Raw genomic sequence first — 7,938 nt, 5'->3', positions numbered from 1 at the left:
TTCTATTACCAATTTCTATAATTTGTTGACAGAAGAGTTGATGTCTTTGAATTGTGGTGTTGGAGAAGAGTACAGAATATCCCAGGGACTTCCAAAAGAATAAACAGATATGTCTTGGAGAAAGTGCAATCACAATGCTCCTTGAAGGCAAGGATGTATGTCTCACAAACTTTGGGCATGTTGCTAGGAGAAGACATTCCTTAGAGAGAGACATCATGCTTGAAAAGGTAGAGGGTCAGCAAAAGAAAGGAAGATACTCAACGAGATGAATTGCCACAGTGACTGCAGCAATGGGCTCAAGTGTGCTAGAGATGATGAGGATGGTACACTACAGGTTCAGGACAGTGTTCAGATCTGCTGATCATAGGATTGCTATGAATTGTACTTAACTCTACTTAACAACAACAAAAACAGCGGCAGCAGTACAATTTGTTGCAATGACCACGCAAAACTCACGAACAATACTTACTTACAATTTCAGGGTTTCTTAGGTAAGCAGCGAGTTTCCATCCAGATTGGATACCTTCAGGGTACAATTAAGTAGTTAGGACAATCACTTTTCAGACCTACTCAAAGCCCTCTTACCAACCTCAGCTCTGCAGCCTTAGCCTCTACTTTGCTCACTCAAGTGTTCCAAAACTCTTCTACTTCTGTAATTATGTGCTGATCCTATTCTGCCATTTAAGCCTAGATCTGAAGGTGTTTTGCTCTAACTGTCTCGGTCAGCAGACCTAGCTCAGCTTTGTTCCACATCAGACACTGGTTCTCTGTTACTTTTGCTACCGTTGCTTTTGGTGTTATCACCATTGATGCTGTACTGTTGTCTTGGATGCCTTTTCTCAGTCTCCCTGAGTTTCTCACTCTTACATGGGAATCTCTGGCCAAAATGACACACTGGGCTCTCTGATGGTGAGATTCCTGTCCCCTGCCTCTGCACCTGTGTAACTTAAGCATGGCATGATAGCAAAATTAATCAACATTCACATTAAGAGTTCTGTACATCTTATTTGCATGTACCCACCCAGACGGTGCCATTTATCTTACTGACCATACTAACAAGCTCTCCAGCCTCTTGGATGGGCCATAAGCATGTAACAGTTATATTATCCTACTCATACTATGTGGTGAGAATGTTTTAGTAAAAAAAATCCACAGACCATAACTTGAAATTCACCCTAAGTTACCAAAGATCAAACAAGGAGGTTGGTAACACCATAATGGTAATGTAAGAGTTTTATTAAGAGATCACATACTGAGATTATGCTCGTGGTGGTAGTAGGGGGAGATTCAAGTATCTGCACTCTCTAGAAAGAGACGGGATGTTTACATCTCTCGTGAACAAAGATCGCATGTTCCAGGCTCTAGATGTACAAAGCTACTCTTGCAAGTATTACATTACAGTGACTTAGCAAGCAGAAGTAATCAGAAAGCAGGAGCATGGCCATATGTAGCCTCTCAAAAGTCTGTTCTTCTATGGAGAGTTTCCCAGACAAGACTAGAAAACTTCACTCCCGCTCACCATTCATATGTGATTGGCCATTTAATTTCTTTAGTGAAACATCTTTAAATATTGCTTCCCTATTTTCCAGTTGAACTTTTTGTCCTTTAATTACAGATTTGTTAACATTCCATGATTGTGTATAACAACTTTTCTCATTTCTAGATTTTACAAATAGCGTCTTGTAATTTATGACTTGCTTTCCACTTGTAGAAATTTTTGATGAATGGGAATTCTGAATTTTAATGCAGTGGAGCTTATAAATCTTCTCCTTTATAGACAGTTATTAGTGTGGTTTTTAGCAATGTCATATTATCTGGTAGTTAGAAAGTGCTTTTGCTAAAAAATCAATATGGGCATAATTGTGAAAAATAGAAAACCAAAAAGATAAAAGAGAAAAAGAAGAATTACTCATAACCTCATTACCAGAAATAACCACTGACATATTTTTCTAAATGTACTTTCACATAAAAGAATGTAATATGTTACTGTATGAGTCCACTATTACAAAAGCTAAAGAAAGAATTATACAAAGAAAGAAATGTTGTTGGATGATCACCAGGAATAGGAAAGCTGGGATAGGGGAGGTGAATGTCAGTAAGTATATAGAAAATATGACGGGAGGGGGGAAATTAATGTTGTACCTAAATACATAGTAGGGAAAAAAATTCATGATCAATAATTTTTTCTTTTTAATATTTCCTGCCAAAATTTATAAATTTATCATAGACATACTGGACATTAACTATTTTCAAACTCTCCTATCTCAAGCGTAGACTTACGCTCTTTCTTTGAACTAAGAGGGGGTTTTTTTGCTGTAGCAGTAATTTAGCTTAGGTTTTTGCAGAACTCTGGCTCTCAAAGTTTAAGCAAGAAGAAGACATGTTTGAGTCAAAGGTGATTAGATAAAGAAAGTCATATGTTGAGGTATAGCCTTAAGCCATCAGGTAACAGGAAAATCAGCCTACTATACCTATGAAAATGCAGCCCTGACCTTCTGCCCCACTCCCACGCAGTTCTTCAAAACAGCATCTTGTTTATAGAAACAAATCCTTGCTGTTGAATCAAAGCTGAAATGTCATGGCTATCCCAATTTGATTCTGCAAGTGTTTTGTCATATCTTTAGATCCAGAAACTTAACATCTATACCAGGTTCTGGTAGATATAAGGGTTATCAAATATGGTTCTCTGAAATGAAAGATCAGTAAAGTAATCTAGAGGCAGATTACCTGCCACTCACAGTGCAGGACATGTGTAGGATTACTGCAATTAATACTTCAGTTCAAAAAGGGGACATCTAGAAGTCTCCAACTCTTTGATTAGGGCTTGGTCTCTCCCTGGGAATTTTTCTCCAGAGTTTGAGGCTCTGTCTCCTGGCTCTTACTGCTTGAGTACTTTTTTAAAAATGTTTTCAACCTGCATCTTTTGGGTTCTATTAACATTCATGGAAGGTTAACAAATCTATAATTAAAGGGGAAAAGTTCAACTGGAAAATAGGGGAAGCAACATTTAAAGATGTTTCACTAAAGAAATCTAATGGCCAATGGACATATGAATAGTATGCGGGAGTGGATTTTTCTTGTGTATTCATCCTTTTGGTTCTATCTCTGGTTCCTTTATTGCAGGAGGATGCAGTTTCTTTAAGATTATTGTGGAACAGTACTGCTATGAACTTTTTGTAGTGCAACTGTGGAATAATGCCTTCCAAATTCTTTGTTATTGATAGGTATTATCCAGTTGACTATGACTCATAGTGACCCAAAAGGCTTGCTCTATTCTGTGTCGTTCTCATCCTCAAGCCCACTGTGGTAGCCACTGTGTCAATCCATCTCATTAAGGATCTTCATTTCACTGACCCTCCATCTGTCCAAGAATTCTGTCTCTTTCTAAGGATTGATTCCTCCTAAAATACTAAAATATAGACTACGTAAGTGAGATGAAGTTTTGTCATTTTTGCCTCTCAAGAGCACTCTAGGGATCTTCCTTCAAGACAGATTTGTTTGGGTTTTTGGTCAATCAATATAATATATATTCAATACTCTTCAGCAACATTGTAATTCAAAGGCATCAATTCTTTTCATTCATTGTCCAACTCTCACTTGCTAAGTTGCAATTGAAAAGACCATAGCTTGGATCAGGTACACCTTAGTCTTTAAACTGACATTCTTATTCTTTAGTACTTTAGAGAAGTCCTTGCCAGTAAATTTTGCCAATACAACACTACTTTTGATTTCTTGACTGCTACTACCACGTTGTTAGTTTTAGATTAAAATAAAATCACTGACAATTTAAATCTTTTCTCTAACTTTCATGTTGTTGTCTATTGATCTAGTGGTGTCAATTTTGTTTTCTTGATGTTGAGATGTAACCCTGAGGGCAAGTAGGGTGTTGTCCCTTAGAGACAAAGATGACAAATCTTTGTCTCACATACTTTGGATGTGTTGCTAGGATAGGCTATTCCTTAGAGAGGGATATCATGCTTGCAGAGGTGGAGGTTTAGCCAAAAAGAAAAAGACCATCAACAACATAGAATGACACAGTGGCTGTAGCAATGGGCTCAAGTATGTCAGAGATGATGAGGATGGCGCAGGATAGGACAGGGTTCAGGTTTATTGTTCATAGAGACACTACGGGTCATATTCAACTAGATGGCACCTAACAACAACAATCACTACAATATCAGCTCCAAAATACTGGTCAAACTCATTAATCTTAAATCACAACTCCATCTTTCTTGTTTTCACTGATAAGAATTGAACTATGATGTGCTCACCCATAAAGCCTCTCAAATATGAAATTATTAGTTTTAACTTGCGGAAGGATTTCTCACAGTTGTCAGTGGCAACTGTGATGGCTAATTCAGTTACAATGGTTGATTCAAACTGCTCAGTGGTGCCTTGTATCCAAAATTCTTTCTGCCAAGATTAGTAGCAAATCAGCTGTAAGATGTGTCAAGTCAACATTGTCCAAAATGCTTTGACTTGCTATATAAGTCCATGATCTCCAACATCAACAGCCCCTCCTTTGTTCAGTTCCTCAGCTCCTCGATGTTCCTTGGGTTCAGTGATCTACTGGAAGGTGTCCCAGAGACCTGTCAAGGGAATGACTCACATGACTGTAGGTATGCAGGCTTGTTTTACCGAGACTGGTGAGTGTTGTAGAGTATTTCTTTGTTTGGGGGTGTATGTGTGTAGTTTTTAGACTATCTGTTGAAAGCAGGCTTCCTAAGGTGAAGAGAGCTTATACTTATATAAGCCATGTGCTTATATAAGCCTCTACTATGTTGAGGCTTGTGTCTCATCCCAGTCCTCTCTCCTTGATATAATACATATTTCAGCACAAAATAAACAGTTAATCACTGGTTAAGAAAGATGTTTTGAATTATAAACCTTAGATACCCAGATGCCCCCTTCAAATGGAGCCCAGGGTGCCTGCCATACCTGCCCTGCCTTAGATGCTGTGTCATTTGGGACAATCAGCCCTATCTGAGAAGTAATGTTTCTATTTTCATGTGGTTATAAATGTGTTCTCTGTAGTGTCTAAGTTTCCAAGTGCTATTTTAACAGAAATACCATAAGTGGGTGACATTAATCAACAGAAATATTTATTTTATCAAAGTTTAAGAAGGTAGAAGTCTGAACTCAGAGGACTGACTGCACGAGGAAGCTCTTCCTCTGTCGGCCATAGAGTGATAACCTTTTCCCTTTCAGCTTCTGTAAATCCTGGTGTCCTGCATTCCTTGGCATTTCTTATGTGGCATTTTTCTGCTGCCTTTTTATGTTTCCTCTGTGTCTAACCTACTTTTTTCCTCAACAAAAGTGTGATTAGATTTAGGACACAGTTTGCACAACACAGGAACTTCTGATGGCACAGTCGGCAAGGAGTTGCACTGGTAACTCTAAGGCTGAGCCCCTCTAGCAGGTGAGATCTACTGGTGACTCAGGGAGAAAGGTGGACCATCTCTTTCCATGTGATTTACAGCTTCAGAAACCCATTGGAGAATCAGCTACAAGTTTGTTCCAAACAATGGCAAGAAACTGGAATGTTGGGTTTTTGTTTTGTTTTCTTTTATTGTTATACTAGTTTATTTACAAAATTTGAATACATTGTTTTCCAGAACAGAGTCTTCCAATTTCCCTCATCCTCCCACCCATCAAATTGTGCAACCCCATGATTAATCCCCCCTCCCACTACACATCCTCATTCCTCTGCTTCCACCCTTCCCCTCTGCCTTGGATCCTCATACTCATTCTACAGTAATGGTTTTATACAGTATTTGTCCTTGTGGGACTGAGTTAGTTCACTCAGCATAATGCTCTCCAGTCTCTCCCAAGTTAGGTAGTAATTTGCAAAATGATTGCTCCTGTGTGCTGTGTAATATTCCATTGTACGAATATACCACAACTTCTCAATCCATTCCTTTGTGTTTGGACATGTTCTTGTGATAGCGAATAATGCTGCTATGAACATTGGTGTACAAGTTTCTGTTTGAGCCTCAGTTCTCATTTTCTTGGGGTATATTCTAAGCAATGGAATAGCTGAGTCATAAGGAATTTCTATGCTCAGCTTTTTGAGGAAGCACCAAACTGTCTTCTGGAGTGGTTGTACCATTGTCCAATCCCATCAATGATGTAAAAGAATTCCTATCTCACCACATTCCCTCCAACATTTATTACTTACTGTCTGTTAAACTTTGCCACTGCTACTGGAGTGAGATGGTATCTCATTGTGATTTTGATTTGCATCTCTCTTACTGCCAGTGATTTGAAGCATTTCTTCATATGTCTGTTGGCCATTTGAATATCCTCCTCTGTGAAAACTCTTTTTATGTCTTTTGCCCATTTTGTAGTTAGGTTATCAGACCTTTTCTTGTGGAGGCCCAGGAGTATTCTATAAACTTTCATTATGAGACTCTTGTCTGAAATGGTATTGCCAAATGTTTACTCCCAGTCAATAAGTTTTCTTTTTACTCTGTTGGAAAAAGTTTTTGATGTACACATGCATTTAATTTTTAGAGGGTTCCATACATAAATTTTATCCTGTTCAGATTGTACATTTCTGGCTGTATTTGACAGTCTCTTTATATTGTGGACTAGGGCTTCTAAGCTTGATCCCAGTTTGTCTCTTATGAAAGTTATGTTTTTGGGGTTAACTCCCAGTTCTCTGATCCACCTTGAGTTGATTTTTGTGTATGGTGTGAGATGTGAATCCTGTTTCAGCTTTTTGTAGGTAGCAGTCCAGTTTTTCCAGCACCATTTGTTAAAGAGGTTGTCTTTTCCCCATTTGATAGGTTTTGTTTCCTTATTGGATAACAACTGACCATAGATAACTAGGTCTATTTCTGAATTCTCAATGCTGTTCCTCTGATCTATGTGTCTATCATTGTACCAGTACCATGTTGTTTTGGTTACTATCACTGTGTAGTAGGTTTTGAGGTCAGGGAGAGCTATACCTCCCACTTCATTTTTGTTTCTCAGAAGTGTTTTGCTTATACAGAGTCTCTTGTCTCTCCAAATAAAAATGGCAATTTCCCTTTCAACCTCCTTGAAAAATGAATTTGGTATCTGTATTGGGATTGCATAGAATATGTAGATTGCTCTTGATAGGATTGCCATTTTCACAATATTGAGTCTTCTTATCTATGAACTGGGCACATTTTTTTCCATTTATTTAGGTCTTTCATTGTGTCTTGCAGAAATGTTCTATAGTTTTCTTTGTATAAGTATTTTGTGTCTCTAGTTAGGTTCACTCCAAAGTATCTCAAATTGAGGTTGACTATTGTAAATGGTATTGTGTTCTTGGTTTCCTTCTCTGAGTTCTCTTTGTTATTGTAGAGGAATCCCTCTGATTTTTTAATATCGATCTTATATCTTACCACTCTACTAAATTGGCCTACTTACTCTAACATTTCTTTTTTTTAGACTTTTGGGGTTTTTTATGTACACTATCATATCATCTCCGCATAGTGATATTTTAATCATCTCACTGCTGATCCGAGTGCCTTTTATTTCCTTCTATTATTGTATTGCCCTAGCAAGCACTTCCAAAAGAAGTGGAGACACTGGGCATCCTTGTCTGGTCCCTATTAGCTAGGAAAATGCTTTTAGTCTTTCTCCCATTAAGAATGATGTTGGCTCCTGGTTTTGCATATATACTTTTCACTCTGTTGAGGAAATTCCCTTCTATTCCAATTTTGTTGAAAGCTTTATCAGGAAGAGGTGTTGTATTCTCTACATTCACTGCCATAACCTCATTAACATGATAAAATATAGCCTATTCCCAAATAGGACACCAGAGCTACATGACCTAGAAGAATGTTTGAACAAAAACAATGAAAAACAGGCCTGGGTTGTAAAACAATGAAAGAATCTTTTCTTTTACTTTTCCATAATTTTTGGACTCATGTACTTATAACTTGTTAGTCAAATTTGTGTCTTCTA

The 7,938-nt window shown here is 37.9% G+C and overlaps 1 pseudogene; it reads right to left on the bottom strand.

The window, feature by feature from the left end:
• Positions 1 to 807, bottom strand: part of LOC102845660 — a 14,696-nt pseudogene extending 13,889 nt beyond the window's left edge.
• Positions 808 to 7,938: the final 7,131 nt, after the last annotated feature.

Source organism: Elephantulus edwardii, unplaced genomic scaffold (genome assembly GCF_000299155.1).
Source record: "Elephantulus edwardii isolate Elephantulus edwardi_28Jun2011 unplaced genomic scaffold, EleEdw1.0 scaffold00033, whole genome shotgun sequence".
In the NCBI taxonomy this organism is placed as follows: domain Eukaryota; kingdom Metazoa; phylum Chordata; class Mammalia; order Macroscelidea; family Macroscelididae; genus Elephantulus; species Elephantulus edwardii.
Note: the sequence above shows the minus strand (reverse complement) of the source record. Positions and strands in the feature narration are given on the sequence as shown.